This window comes from Podarcis melisellensis (genome assembly GCF_964234715.1).
Source record: "Podarcis melisellensis genome assembly, chromosome: 13".
In the NCBI taxonomy this organism is placed as follows: domain Eukaryota; kingdom Metazoa; phylum Chordata; class Lepidosauria; order Squamata; family Lacertidae; genus Podarcis; species Podarcis melisellensis.
This window is the reverse complement of record NC_138545.1, coordinates 42,756,649-42,773,008: the sequence shown is the minus strand read 5'-3', so window position 1 is coordinate 42,773,008 and position 16,360 is coordinate 42,756,649.

Here is a 16,360-nt window from a genome sequence, read left to right as displayed (position 1 = left end):
ACAGCAAATCAGCCTTCAGCAACTTAACCGGCAGAAAAAGATTTTTTTGAAAAATCCCTAAGCCCCGGGGTCACAATTTCAGAAAAAATCTGACTTTTGGCAATTCACTCATAAATGGGGCCAAACGCTTGCAAATGCTCCCCTGAAATGTTTGGCTGTCTAAACAGGACGCTTTTTATCACAGGACAAGAAATCAGCCCTCAGCAACTTAACCAGCGGAAAAAGATTTTTTTGAAAAATCTCTAAGCCCCGGGGTCACAATTTCAGAAAAAATCTGACTTTTGGCAATTCACTCATAAATGCTGCCAAACGCTTGCAAATGCTCCGCTGAAATGTTTGGCAGTCGAAACAGAATGCTTTTTTTTCACAGGACAAGAAATCAGCCCTCAGCAACTTAACCGGCGGAAAAAGATTTTTTTGAAAAATCCCTATGCCCCGGAGTCACAATTTCAGAAAAAATCTGACTTTTGGCAATTCACTCAAAAATGGTGCGAAACGCTGGCAAATGCTCCCCTGAAATGTTTGGCTGTCGAAACAGGAGGCTTTTTATCACAGGACAAGAAATCAGCCCTCAGCAACTTAACCGGCGGAAAAAGATTTTTTTGAAAAATCCCTAAGCCCCGGGGTCACAATTTCAGAAAAAATCTGGCTTTTGGCAATTCACTCAAAAATGGCGCCAAACGCTTGCAAATGCTCCCCTGAAATGTTTGGCTGTCGAAACACGGGGCTTTTTATCACAGGACAGCAAATCAGCCTTCAGCAACTTAACCGGCAGAAAAAGATTTTTTTGAAAAATCCCTAAGCCCCGGGGTCACAATTTCAGAAAAAATCTGACTTTTGGCAATTCACTCATAAATGGGGCCAAACGCTTGCAAATGCTCCCCTGAAATGTTTGGCTGTCTAAACAGGAGGCTTTTTATCACAGGACAAGAAATCAGCCCTCAGCAACTTAACCAGCGGAAAAAGATTTTTTTGAAAAATCTCTAAGCCCCGGGGTCACAATTTCAGAAAAAATCTGACTTTTGGCAATTCACTCATAAATGCTGCCAAACGCTTGCAAATGCTCCGCTGAAATGTTTGGCAGTCGAAACAGAATGCTTTTTTTTCACAGGACAAGAAATCAGCCCTCAGCAACTTAACCGGCGGAAAAAGATTTTTTTGAAAAATCCCTATGCCCCGGAGTCACAATTTCAGAAAAAATCCGACTTTTGGCAATTCACTCAAAAATGCTGCCAAACGCTGGAAAATGCTCCCATGAAATGTTTGGCTGTCGAAACAGGAGGCTTTTTATCACAGGACAAGAAATCAGCCCTCAGCAACTTAACCGGCGGAAAGAGATTTTTTTGAAAAATCCCTAAGCCCCGGGGTCACAATTTCAGAAAAAAATCTGACTTTTGGCAATTCACTCAAAAATGGGGCCAAACGTTTGCAAATGCTCCCCTGAAATGTTTGGCTGTCTAAACAGGAGGCTTTTTATCACAGGACAAGAAATCAGCCCTCAGCAACTTAACCGGCGGAAAAAGATTTTTTTGAAAAATCCCTAAGCCCCGGGGTCACAATTTCAGAAAAAATCTGACTTTTGGCAATTCACTCAAAAATGGCGCCAAACGCTTGCAAATGCTCCCCTGAAATGTTTGGCTGTCGAAAGAGGAGGCTTTTTATCACAGGACAAGAAATCAGCCCTCAGCAACTTAACCGGCGGAAAAAGATTTTTTTGAAAAATCCCTAAGCCCCGGGGTCACAATTTCAGAAAAAATCTGACTTTTGGCAATTCACTCAAAAATGTTGCCAATAGCTTGCAAATGCTCCCCTGAAAGCTTTGGGGATGGAAATAGAAGGCTTTTTATCACAAGACAAGAAATCAGCCCTCAGCAACTTAACCGGCGGAAAAAGATTTTTTTGAAAAATCTCTAAGCCCCGGGGTCACAATTTCAGAAAAAATCCGACTTTTGGCAACTCACTCAAAAATGGGGCCAAACGCTGGCAAATGCCCCCCTGAAATGTTTGGCCGTCGAAACAGAATGCTTTTTTTTCACAGGACAAGAAATCAACCCTCAGCAACTTAACCGGCGGAAAAAGATTTTTTTGAAAAATCCCTAAGCCCAGGGGTCACAATTTCAGAAAAAATCTGACTTTTGGCAATTCACTCAAAAATGGCGCCAAACGCTTGCAAATGCTCCCCTGAAATATTTGGCTGTCGAAAGAGGAGGCTTTTTATCACAGGACAAGAAATCAGCCCTCAGCAACTTAACCGGCGGAAAAAGATTTTTTTGAAAAATCCCTAAGTCCCGGGGTCACAATTTCAGAAAAAATCTGACTTTTGGCAATTCACTCAAAAATGGTGCGAAACGCTGGCAAATGCTCCCCTGAAATGTTTGGCTGTCGAAACAGGAGGCTTTTTATCGCAGGACAAGAAATCAGCCCTCAGCAACTTAACCGGCGGAAAAAGATTTTTTTGAAATATCCATAAGCCCCGGGGTCACAATTTCAGAAAAGATCTGACTTTTGGCAATTCACTCAAAAATGGCGCCAAACGCTTGCAAATGCTCCCCTTAAATGTTTGGCAGTCGAAACAGAATGCTTTTTATCACAGGACAAGAAATCAGCCCTCAGCAACTTAACCGGCAGAAAAAGATTTTTTTGAAAAATCTCTAAGCCCCGGGGTCACAATTTCAGAAAAAATCTGACTTTTGGCAATTCACTCAAAAATGCTGCCAAACGCTTGCAAATGCTCCGCTGAAATGTTTGGCAGTCGAAACAGAATGCTTTTTTTTCACAGGACAAGAAATCAGCCCTCAGGAACTTAACCAGCGGAAAAAGATTTTTTTGAAAAATCCCTAAGCCCCGGGGTAACAATTTCAGAAAAAATCTGACTTTTGGCAATTCACTCAAAAATGTTGCCAAACGCTTGCAAATGCTCCGCTGAAATGTTAGGCAGTCGAAACAGAATGCTTTTTTTTCACAGGACAAGAAATCAGCCCTCAGCAACTTAACTGGCGGAAAAAGATTTTTTTGAAAAATCCCTAAGCCCCGGGGTCACAATTTCAGAAAAAATCCGACTTTTGGCAATTCACTCAAAAATGCTGCCAAACGCTGGAAAATGCTCCCATGAAATGTTTGGCTGTCGAAACAGGAGGCTTTTTATCACAGGACAAGAAATCAGCCCTCAGCAACTTAACCAGCGGAAAAAGATTTTTTTGAAATATCCATAAGCCCCGGGGTCACAATTTCAGAAAAGATCTGACTTTTGGCAATTCACTCAAAAATGGCGCCAAACGCTTGCAAATGCTCCCCTTAAATGTTTGGCAGTCGAAACAGAATGCTTTTTATCACAGGACAAGAAATCAGCCCTCAGCAACTTAACCGGCAGAAAAAGATTTTTTTGAAAAATCTCCAAGCCCCGGGGTCACAATTTCAGAAAAAATCTGACTTTTGGCAATTCACTCAAAAATGCTGCCAAACGCTTGCAAATGCTCCGCTGAAATGTTTGGCAGTCGAAACAGAATGCTTTTTTTTCACAGGACAAGAAATCAGCCCTCAGCAACTTAACCAGCGGAAAAAGATTTTTTTGAAAAATCCCTAAGCCCCGGGGTAACAATTTCAGAAAAAATCTGACTTTTGGCAATTCACTCAAAAATGCTGCCAAACGCTTGCAAATGCTCCGCTGAAATGTTAGGCAGTCGAAACAGAATGCTTTTTTTTCACAGGACAAGAAATCAGCCCTCAGCAACTTAACTGGCGGAAAAAGATTTTTTTGAAAAATCCCTAAGCCCCGGGGTCACAATTTCAGAAAAAATCCGACTTTTGGCAATTCACTCAAAAATGCTGCCAAACGCTGGAAAATGCTCCCATGAAATGTTTGGCTGTCGAAACAGGAGGCTTTTTATCACAGGACAAGAAATCAGCCCTCAGCAACTTAACCGGCGGAAAAAGATTTTTTTGAAAAATCCCTAAGCCCCGGGGTCACAATTTCCGAAAAAATCTGACTTTTGGCAATTAACTCAAAAATGGTGCGAAACGCTGGCAAATGCTCCCCTGAAATGTTTGGCTGTCGAAACAGGAGGCTTTTTATCACAGGACAAGAAATCAGCCCTCAGCAACTTAACCGGCGGAAAAAGATTTTTTTGAAATATCCATAAGCCCCGGGGTCACAATTTCAGAAAAGATCTGACTTTTGGCAATTCACTCAAAAATGGCGCCAAACGCTTGCAAATGCTCCCCTTAAATGTTTGGCAGTCGAAACAGAATGCTTTTTATCACAGGACAAGAAATCAGCCCTCAGCAACTTAACCGGCAGAAAAAGCTTTTTTTGAAAAATCTCTAAGCCCCGAGGTCACAATTTCAGAAAAAATCTGACTTTTGGCAATTCACTCAAAAATGCTGCCAAACGCTTGCAAATGCTCCGCTGAAATGTTTGGCAGTCGAAACAGAATGCTTTTTTTTCACAGGACAAGAAATCAGCCCTCAGCAACTTAACCTGCGGAAAAAGATTTTTTTGAAAAATCCCTAAGCCCCGGGGTCACAATTTCAGAAAAAATCTGACTTTTGGCAATTCACTCAAAAATGCTGCCAAACGCTTGCAAATGCTCCGCTGAAATGTTAGGCAGTCGAAACAGAATGCTTTTTTTTCACAGGACAAGAAATCAGCCCTCAGCAACTTAACTGGCGGAAAAAGATTTTTTTGAAAAATCCCTAAGCCCCGGGGTCACAATTTCAGAAAAAATCCGACTTTTGGCAATTCACTCAAAAATGGTGCGAAACGCTGGCAAATGCTCCCCTGAAATGTTTGGCTGTCGAAACAGGAGGCTTTTTATCACAGGACAAGAAAAAAGCCCTCAGCAACTTAACCGGCGGAAAAAGATTTTTTTGAAAAATCCCTAAGCCCCGGGGTCACAATTTCAGAAAAAATCTGACTTTTGGCAATTCACTCAAAAATGGCGCCAAACGCTTGCAAATGCTCCCCTGAAATGTTTGGCTGTCGAAACAGGAGGCTTTTTATCACAGGACAGCAAATCAGCCCTCAGCAACTTAACCGGCGGAAAAAGATTTTTTTGAAAAATCCCTAAGCCCCGGGGTCACAATTTCCGAAAAAATCTGACTTTTGGCAATTCACTCAAAAATGGTGCGAAACGCTGGCAAATGCTCCCCTGAAATGTTTGGCTGTCGAAACAGGAGGCTTTTTATCACAGGACAAGAAATCAGCCCTCAGCAACTTAACCGGCGGAAAAAGAATTTTTTGAAATATCCATAAGCCCCGGGGTCACAATTTCAGAAAAGATCTGACTTTTGGCAATTCACTCAAAAATGGCGCCAAACGCTTGCAAATGCTCCCCTTAAATGTTTGGCAGTCGAAACAGAATGCTTTTTATCACAGGACAAGAAATCAGCCCTCAGCAACTTAACCAGCGGAAAAAGATTTTTTTGAAAAATCCCTAAGCCCCGGGGTCACAATTTCAGAAAAAATCCGACTTTTGGCAATTCACTCAAAAATGCTGCCAAACGCTTGCAAATGCTCCGCTGAAATGTTTGGCAGTCGAAAGAGGAGGCTTTTTATCACAGGACAAGAAATCAGCCCTCAGCAACTTAACCAGCGGAAAAAGATTTTTTTGAAAAATCCCTAAGCCCCGGGGTCACAATTTCAGAAAAAATCTGACTTTTGGCAATTCACTCAAAAATGTTGCCAATAGCTTGCAAATGCTCCCCTGAAAGCTTTGGGGATGGAAATAGAAGGCTTTTTATCACAAGACAAGAAATCAGCCCTCAGCAACTTAACCGGCGGAAAAAGATTTTTTTGAAAAATGTCTAAGCCCCGGGGTCACAATTTCAGAAAAAATCCGACTTTTGGCAACTCACTCAAAAATGGGGCCAAACGCTGGCAAATGCTCCCCTGAAATGTTTGGCAGTCGAAACAGAATGCTTTTTTTTCACAGGACAAGAAATCAACCCTCAGCAACTTAACCGGCGGAAAAAGATTTTTTTGAAAAATCCCTAAGCCCAGGGGTCACAATTTCAGAAAAAATCTGACTTTTGGCAATTCACTCAAAAATGGTGCGAAACGCTGGCAAATGCTCCCCTGAAATGTTTGGCTGTCGAAACAGGAGGCTTTTTATCACAAGACAAGAAATCAGCCCTCAGCAACTTAACCGGCGGAAAAAGATTTTTTTGAAAAATCCCTAAACCCCGGGGTCACAATTTCAGAAAAAATCTGGCTTTTGGCAATTCACTCAAAAATGGCGCCAAACGCTTGCAAATGCTCCCCTGAAATGTTTGGCTGTCGAAACACGGGGCTTTTTATCACAGAACAGCAAATCAGCCTTCAGCAACTTAACCGGCAGAAAAAGATTTTTTTGAAAAATCCCTAAGCCCCGGGGTCACAATTTCAGAAAAAATCTGACTTTTGGCAATTCACTCAAAAATGGGGCCAAACGCTTGCAAATGCTCCCCTGAAATGTTTGGCTGTCTAAACAGGAGGCTTTTTATCACAGGACAAGAAATCAGCCCTCAGCAACTTAACCAGCGGAAAAAGATTTTTTTGAAAAATCTCTAAGCCCCGGGGTCACAATTTCAGAAAAAATCTGACTTTTGGCAATTCACTCAAAAATGCTGCCAAACGCTTGCAAATGCTCCGCTGAAATGTTTGGCAGTCGAAACAGAATGCTTTTTTTTCACAGGACAAGAAATCAGCCCTCAGCAACTTAACCGGCGGAAAAAGATTTTTTTGAAAAATCCCTATGCCCCGGGGTCACAATTTCAGAAAAAATCCGACTTTTGGCAATTCACTCAAAAATGCTGCCAAACGCTGGAAAATGCTCCCATGAAATGTTTGGCTGTCGAAACAGGAGGCTTTTTATCACAGGACAAGAAATCAGCCCTCAGCAACTTAACCGGCGGAAAAAGATTTTTTTGAAATATCCATAAGCCCCGGGGTCACAATTTCAGAAAAGATCTGACTTTTGGCAATTCACTCAAAAATGGCGCCAAACGCTTGCAAATGCTCCCCTTAAATGTTTGGCAGTCGAAACAGAATGCTTTTTATCACAGGACAAGAAATCAGCCCTCAGCAACTTAACCGGCAGAAAAAGATTTTTTTGAAAAATCTCTAAGCCCCGGGGTCACAATTTCAGAAAAAATCTGACTTTTGGCAATTCACTCAAAAATGCTGCCAAACGCTTGCAAATGCTCCGCTGAAATGTTTGGCAGTCGAAACAGAATGCTTTTTTTTCACAGGACAAGAAATCAGCCCTCAGCAACTTAACCGGCGGAAAAAGATTTTTTTGAAAAATCCCTATGCCCCGGGGTCACAATTTCAGAAAAAATCCGACTTTTGGCAATTCACTCAAAAATGCTGCCAAACGCTGGAAAATGCTCCCATGAAATGTTTGGCTGTCGAAACAGGAGGCTTTTTATCACAGGACAAGAAATCAGCCCTCAGCAACTTAACCAGCGGAAAAAGATTTTTTTGAAAAATCCCTAAGCCCCGGGGTCACAATTTCAGAAAAAATCTGACTTTTGGCAATTCACTCAAAAATGGGGCCAAACGTTTGCAAATGCTCCCCTGAAATGTTTGGCTGTCGAAACAGGAGGCTTTTTATCACAGGACAAGAAATCAGCCCTCAGCAACTTAACCGGCGGAAAAAGATTTTTTTGAAATATCCATAAGCCCCGGGGTCACAATTTCAGAAAAGATCTGACTTTTGGCAATTCACTCAAAAATGGCGCCAAACGCTTGCAAATGCTCCCCTTAAATGTTTGGCAGTCGAAACAGAATGCTTTTTATCACAGGACAAGAAATCAGCCCTCAGCAACTTAACCGGCAGAAAAAGATTTTTTTGAAAAATCTCTAAGCCCCGGGGTCACAATTTCAGAAAAAATCTGACTTTTGGCAATTCACTCAAAAATGCTGCCAAACGCTTGCAAATGCTCCGCTGAAATGTTTGGCAGTCGAAACAGAATGCTTTTTTTTCACAGGACAAGAAATCAGCCCTCAGCAACTTAACCGTCGGAAAAAGATTTTTTTGAAAAATCCCTAAGCCCCGGGGTCACAATTTCCGAAAAAATCTGACTTTTGGCAATTCACTCAAAAATGCTGCCAAACGCTGGCAAATGCTCCCCTGAAATGTTTGGCTGTCGAAACAGGAGGCTTTTTATCACACGACAAGAAATCAGCCCTCAGCAACTTAACCGGCGGAAAAAGATTTTTTTGAAAAATCCCTAAGCCCCGGGGTCACAATTTCAGAAAAAATCTGACTTTTGGCAATTCACTCAAAAATGGCGCCAAACGCTTGCAAATGCTCCCCTGAAATGTTTGGCTGTCGAAAGAGGAGGCTTTTTATCACAGGACAAGAAATCAGCCCTCAGCAACTTAACCGGCGGAAAAAGATTTTTTTGAAAAATCCCTAAGCCCCGGGGTCACAATTTCAGAAAAAATCTGACTTTTGGCAATTCACTCAAAAATGGCGCCAAACGCTTGCAAATGTTCCCCTGAAATGTTTGGCTGTCGAAACACGGGGCTTTTTATCACAGGACAGCAAATCAGCCTTCAGCAACTTAACCGGCGGAAAAAGATTTTTTTGAAAAATCCCTAAGCCCCGGGGTCACAATTTCAGAAAAAATCTGACTTTTGGCAATTCACTCAAAAATGGCGCCAAACGCTTGCAAATGCTCCCCTGAAATGTTTGGCTGTCGAAAGAGGAGGCTTTTTATCACAGGACAAGAAAAAAGCCCTCAGCAACTTAACCGGCGGAAAAAGATTTTTTTGAAAAATCCCTAAGCCCCGGGGTCACAATTTCAGAAAAAATCTGACTTTTGGCAATTCACTCAAAAATGGCGCCAAACGCTTGCGAATGCTCCCCTGAAATGTTTGGCTGTCGAAACAGGAGGCTTTTTATCACAGGACAGCAAATCAGCCCTCAGCAACTTAACCGGCGGAAAAAGATTTTTTTGAAAAATCCCTAAGCCCCGGGGTCACAATTTCCGAAAAAATCTGACTTTTGGCAATTCACTCAAAAATGGTGCGAAACGCTGGCAAAGGCTCCCTGAAATGTTTGGCTGTCGAAACAGGAGGCTTTTTATCACAGGACAAGAAATCAGCCCTCAGCAACTTAACCGGCGGAAAAAGAATTTTTTGAAATATCCATAAGCCCCGGGGTCACAATTTCAGAAAAGATCTGACTTTTGGCAATTCACTCAAAAATGGCGCCAAACGCTTGCAAATGCTCCCCTTAAATGTTTGGCAGTCGAAACAGAATGCTTTTTATCACAGGACAAGAAATCAGCCCTCAGCAACTTAACCGGCGGAAAAAGATTTTTTTGAAAAATCTCTAAGCCCCGGGGTCACAATTTCAGAAAAAATCTGACTTTTGGCAATTCACTCAAAAATGCTGCCAAACGCTTGCAAATGCTCCGCTGAAATGTTTGGCAGTCGAAACAGAATGCTTTTTTTTCACAGGACAAGAAATCAGCCCTCAGCAACTTAACCAGCGGAAAAAGATTTTTTTGAAAAATCCCTAAGCCCCGGGGTCACAATTTCAGAAAAAATCCGACTTTTGGCAATTCACTCAAAAATGCTGCCAAACGCTTGCAAATGCTCCGCTGAAATGTTTGGCAGTCGAAAGAGGAGGCTTTTTATCACAGGACAAGAAATCAGCCCTCAGCAACTTAACAAGCGGAAAAAGATTTTTTTGAAAAATCCCTAAGCCCCGGGGTCACAATTTCAGAAAAAATCTGACTTTTGGCAATTCACTCAAAAATGTTGCCAATAGCTTGAAAATGCTCCCCTGAAAGCTTTGGGGATGGAAATAGAAGGCTTTTTATCACAAGACAAGAAATCAGCCCTCAGCAACTTAACCGGCGGAAAAAGATTTTTTTGAAAAATGTTTAAGCCCCGGGGTCACAATTTCAGAAAAAATCCGACTTTTGGCAACTCACTCAAAAATGGGGCCAAACGCTGGCAAATGCTCCCCTGAAATGTTTGGCAGTCGAAACAGAATGCTTTTTTTTCACAGGACAAGAAATCAACCCTCAGCAACTTAACCGGCGGAAAAAGATTTTTTTGAAAAATCCCTAAGCCCAGGGGTCACAATTTCAGAAAAAATCTGACTTTTGGCAATTCACTCAAAAATGGTGCGAAACGCTGGCAAATGCTCCCCTGAAATGTTTGGCTGTCGAAACAGGAGGCTTTTTATCACAGGACAAGAAATCAGCCCTCAGCAACTTAACCGGCGGAAAAAGATTTTTTTGAAAAATCCCTAAGCCCCGGGGTCACAATTTCAGAAAAAATCTGGCTTTTGGCAATTCACTCAAAAATGGCGCCAAACGCTTGCAAATGCTCCCCTGAAATGTTTGGCTGTCGAAACACGGGGCTTTTTATCACAGGACAGCAAATCAGCCTTCAGCAACTTAACCGGCAGAAAAAGATTTTTTTGAAAAATCCCTAAGCCCCGGGGTCACAATTTCAGAAAAAATCTGACTTTTGGCAATTCACTCATAAATGGGGCCAAACGCTTGCAAATGCTCCCCTGAAATGTTTGGCTGTCTAAACAGGAGGCTTTTTATCACAGGACAAGAAATCAGCCCTCAGCAACTTAACCAGCGGAAAAAGATTTTTTTGAAAAATCCCTATGCCCCGGAGTCACAATTTCAGAAAAAATCTGACTTTTGGCAATTCACTCAAAAATGGTGCGAAACGCTGGCAAATGCTCCCCTGAAATGTTTGGCTGTCGAAACAGGAGGCTTTTTATCACAGGACAAGAAATCAGCCCTCAGCAACTTAACCGGCGGAAAAAGATTTTTTTGAAAAATCCCTAAGCCCCGGGGTCACAATTTCAGAAAAAATCTGGCTTTTGGCAATTCACTCAAAAATGGCGCCAAACGCTTGCAAATGCTCCCCTGAAATGTTTGGCTGTCGAAACACGGGGCTTTTTATCACAGGACAGCAAATCAGCCTTCAGCAACTTAACCGGCAGAAAAAGATTTTTTTGAAAAATCCCTAAGCCCCGGGGTCACAATTTCAGAAAAAATCTGACTTTTGGCAATTCACTCATAAATGGGGCCAAACGCTTGCAAATGCTCCCCTGAAATGTTTGGCTGTCTAAACAGGAGGCTTTTTATCACAGGACAAGAAATCAGCCCTCAGCAACTTAACCAGCGGAAAAAGATTTTTTTGAAAAATCTCTAAGCCCCGGGGTCACAATTTCAGAAAAAATCTGACTTTTGGCAATTCACTCATAAATGCTGCCAAACGCTTGCAAATGCTCCGCTGAAATGTTTGGCAGTCGAAACAGAATGCTTTTTTTTCACAGGACAAGAAATCAGCCCTCAGCAACTTAACCGGCGGAAAAAGATTTTTTTGAAAAATCCCTATGCCCCGGAGTCACAATTTCAGAAAAAATCCGACTTTTGGCAATTCACTCAAAAATGCTGCCAAACGCTGGAAAATGCTCCCATGAAATGTTTGGCTGTCGAAACAGGAGGCTTTTTATCACAGGACAAGAAATCAGCCCTCAGCAACTTAACCGGCGGAAAGAGATTTTTTTGAAAAATCCCTAAGCCCCGGGGTCACAATTTCAGAAAAAAATCTGACTTTTGGCAATTCACTCAAAAATGGGGCCAAACGTTTGCAAATGCTCCCCTGAAATGTTTGGCTGTCTAAACAGGAGGCTTTTTATCACAGGACAAGAAATCAGCCCTCAGCAACTTAACCGGCGGAAAAAGATTTTTTTGAAAAATCCCTAAGCCCCGGGGTCACAATTTCAGAAAAAATCTGACTTTTGGCAATTCACTCAAAAATGGCGCCAAACGCTTGCAAATGCTCCCCTGAAATGTTTGGCTGTCGAAAGAGGAGGCTTTTTATCACAGGACAAGAAATCAGCCCTCAGCAACTTAACCGGCGGAAAAAGATTTTTTTGAAAAATCCCTAAGCCCCGGGGTCACAATTTCAGAAAAGATCTGACTTTTGGCAATTCACTCAAAAATGGCGCCAAACGCTTGCAAATGCTCCCCTTAAATGTTTGGCAGTCGAAACAGAATGCTTTTTATCACAGGACAAGAAATCAGCCCTCAGCAACTTAACCGGCGGAAAAAGATTTTTTTGAAAAATCTCTAAGCCCCGGGGTCACAATTTCAGAAAAAATCTGACTTTTGGCAATTCACTCAAAAATGCTGCCAAACGCTTGCAAATGCTCCGCTGAAATGTTTGGCAGTCGAAACAGAATGCTTTTTTTTCACAGGACAAGAAATCAGCCCTCAGCAACTTAACCAGCGGAAAAAGATTTTTTTGAAAAATCCCTAAGCCCCGGGGTCACAATTTCAGAAAAAATCTGACTTTTGGCAATTCACTCAAAAATGTTGCCAATAGCTTGCAAATGCTCCCCTGAAAGCTTTGGGGATGGAAATAGAAGGCTTTTTATCACAAGACAAGAAATCAGCCCTCAGCAACTTAACCGGCGGAAAAAGATTTTTTTGAAAAATGTTTAAGCCCCGGGGTCACAATTTCAGAAAAAATCCGACTTTTGGCAACTCACTCAAAAATGGGGCCAAACGCTGGCAAATGCTCCCCTGAAATGTTTGGCAGTCGAAACAGAATGCTTTTTTTTCACAGGACAAGAAATCAACCCTCAGCAACTTAACCGGCGGAAAAAGATTTTTTTGAAAAATCCCTAAGCCCAGGGGTCACAATTTCAGAAAAAATCTGACTTTTGGCAATTCACTCAAAAATGGTGCGAAACGCTGGCAAATGCTCCCCTGAAATGTTTGGCTGTCGAAACAGGAGGCTTTTTATCACAGGACAAGAAATCAGCCCTCAGCAACTTAACCGGCGGAAAAAGATTTTTTTGAAAAATCCCTAAGCCCCGGGGTCACAATTTCAGAAAAAATCTGGCTTTTGGCAATTCACTCAAAAATGGCGCCAAACGCTTGCAAATGCTCCCCTGAAATGTTTGGCTGTCGAAACACGGGGCTTTTTATCACAGGACAGCAAATCAGCCTTCAGCAACTTAACCGGCAGAAAAAGATTTTTTTGAAAAATCCCTAAGCCCCGGGGTCACAATTTCAGAAAAAATCTGACTTTTGGCAATTCACTCATAAATGGGGCCAAACGCTTGCAAATGCTCCCCTGAAATGTTTGGCTGTCTAAACAGGACGCTTTTTATCACAGGACAAGAAATCAGCCCTCAGCAACTTAACCAGCGGAAAAAGATTTTTTTGAAAAATCTCTAAGCCCCGGGGTCACAATTTCAGAAAAAATCTGACTTTTGGCAATTCACTCATAAATGCTGCCAAACGCTTGCAAATGCTCCGCTGAAATGTTTGGCAGTCGAAACAGAATGCTTTTTTTTCACAGGACAAGAAATCAGCCCTCAGCAACTTAACCGGCGGAAAAAGATTTTTTTGAAAAATCCCTATGCCCCGGAGTCACAATTTCAGAAAAAATCTGACTTTTGGCAATTCACTCAAAAATGGTGCGAAACGCTGGCAAATGCTCCCCTGAAATGTTTGGCTGTCGAAACAGGAGGCTTTTTATCACAGGACAAGAAATCAGCCCTCAGCAACTTAACCGGCGGAAAAAGATTTTTTTGAAAAATCCCTAAGCCCCGGGGTCACAATTTCAGAAAAAATCTGGCTTTTGGCAATTCACTCAAAAATGGCGCCAAACGCTTGCAAATGCTCCCCTGAAATGTTTGGCTGTCGAAACACGGGGCTTTTTATCACAGGACAGCAAATCAGCCTTCAGCAACTTAACCGGCAGAAAAAGATTTTTTTGAAAAATCCCTAAGCCCCGGGGTCACAATTTCAGAAAAAATCTGACTTTTGGCAATTCACTCATAAATGGGGCCAAACGCTTGCAAATGCTCCCCTGAAATGTTTGGCTGTCTAAACAGGAGGCTTTTTATCACAGGACAAGAAATCAGCCCTCAGCAACTTAACCAGCGGAAAAAGATTTTTTTGAAAAATCTCTAAGCCCCGGGGTCACAATTTCAGAAAAAATCTGACTTTTGGCAATTCACTCATAAATGCTGCCAAACGCTTGCAAATGCTCCGCTGAAATGTTTGGCAGTCGAAACAGAATGCTTTTTTTTCACAGGACAAGAAATCAGCCCTCAGCAACTTAACCGGCGGAAAAAGATTTTTTTGAAAAATCCCTATGCCCCGGAGTCACAATTTCAGAAAAAATCCGACTTTTGGCAATTCACTCAAAAATGCTGCCAAACGCTGGAAAATGCTCCCATGAAATGTTTGGCTGTCGAAACAGGAGGCTTTTTATCACAGGACAAGAAATCAGCCCTCAGCAACTTAACCGGCGGAAAGAGATTTTTTTGAAAAATCCCTAAGCCCCGGGGTCACAATTTCAGAAAAAAATCTGACTTTTGGCAATTCACTCAAAAATGGGGCCAAACGTTTGCAAATGCTCCCCTGAAATGTTTGGCTGTCTAAACAGGAGGCTTTTTATCACAGGACAAGAAATCAGCCCTCAGCAACTTAACCGGCGGAAAAAGATTTTTTTGAAAAATCCCTAAGCCCCGGGGTCACAATTTCAGAAAAAATCTGACTTTTGGCAATTCACTCAAAAATGGCGCCAAACGCTTGCAAATGCTCCCCTGAAATGTTTGGCTGTCGAAAGAGGAGGCTTTTTATCACAGGACAAGAAATCAGCCCTCAGCAACTTAACCGGCGGAAAAAGATTTTTTTGAAAAATCCCTAAGCCCCGGGGTCACAATTTCAGAAAAAATCTGACTTTTGGCAATTCACTCAAAAATGTTGCCAATAGCTTGCAAATGCTCCCCTGAAAGCTTTGGGGATGGAAATAGAAGGCTTTTTATCACAAGACAAGAAATCAGCCCTCAGCAACTTAACCGGCGGAAAAAGATTTTTTTGAAAAATCTCTAAGCCCCGGGGTCACAATTTCAGAAAAAATCCGACTTTTGGCAACTCACTCAAAAATGGGGCCAAACGCTGGCAAATGCCCCCCTGAAATGTTTGGCCGTCGAAACAGAATGCTTTTTTTTCACAGGACAAGAAATCAACCCTCAGCAACTTAACCGGCGGAAAAAGATTTTTTTGAAAAATCCCTAAGCCCAGGGGTCACAATTTCAGAAAAAATCTGACTTTTGGCAATTCACTCAAAAATGGCGCCAAACGCTTGCAAATGCTCCCCTGAAATATTTGGCTGTCGAAAGAGGAGGCTTTTTATCACAGGACAAGAAATCAGCCCTCAGCAACTTAACCGGCGGAAAAAGATTTTTTTGAAAAATCCCTAAGTCCCGGGGTCACAATTTCAGAAAAAATCTGACTTTTGGCAATTCACTCAAAAATGGTGCGAAACGCTGGCAAATGCTCCCCTGAAATGTTTGGCTGTCGAAACAGGAGGCTTTTTATCGCAGGACAAGAAATCAGCCCTCAGCAACTTAACCGGCGGAAAAAGATTTTTTTGAAATATCCATAAGCCCCGGGGTCACAATTTCAGAAAAGATCTGACTTTTGGCAATTCACTCAAAAATGGCGCCAAACGCTTGCAAATGCTCCCCTTAAATGTTTGGCAGTCGAAACAGAATGCTTTTTATCACAGGACAAGAAATCAGCCCTCAGCAACTTAACCGGCAGAAAAAGATTTTTTTGAAAAATCTCTAAGCCCCGGGGTCACAATTTCAGAAAAAATCTGACTTTTGGCAATTCACTCAAAAATGCTGCCAAACGCTTGCAAATGCTCCGCTGAAATGTTTGGCAGTCGAAACAGAATGCTTTTTTTTCACAGGACAAGAAATCAGCCCTCAGGAACTTAACCAGCGGAAAAAGATTTTTTTGAAAAATCCCTAAGCCCCGGGGTAACAATTTCAGAAAAAATCTGACTTTTGGCAATTCACTCAAAAATGTTGCCAAACGCTTGCAAATGCTCCGCTGAAATGTTAGGCAGTCGAAACAGAATGCTTTTTTTTCACAGGACAAGAAATCAGCCCTCAGCAACTTAACTGGCGGAAAAAGATTTTTTTGAAAAATCCCTAAGCCCCGGGGTCACAATTTCAGAAAAAATCCGACTTTTGGCAATTCACTCAAAAATGCTGCCAAACGCTGGAAAATGCTCCCATGAAATGTTTGGCTGTCGAAACAGGAGGCTTTTTATCACAGGACAAGAAATCAGCCCTCAGCAACTTAACCAGCGGAAAAAGATTTTTTTGAAATATCCATAAGCCCCGGGGTCACAATTTCAGAAAAGATCTGACTTTTGGCAATTCACTCAAAAATGGCGCCAAACGCTTGCAAATGCTCCCCTTAAATGTTTGGCAGTCGAAACAGAATGCTTTTTATCACAGGACAAGAAATCAGCCCTCAGCAACTTAACCGGCAGAAAAAGATTTTTTTGAAAAAT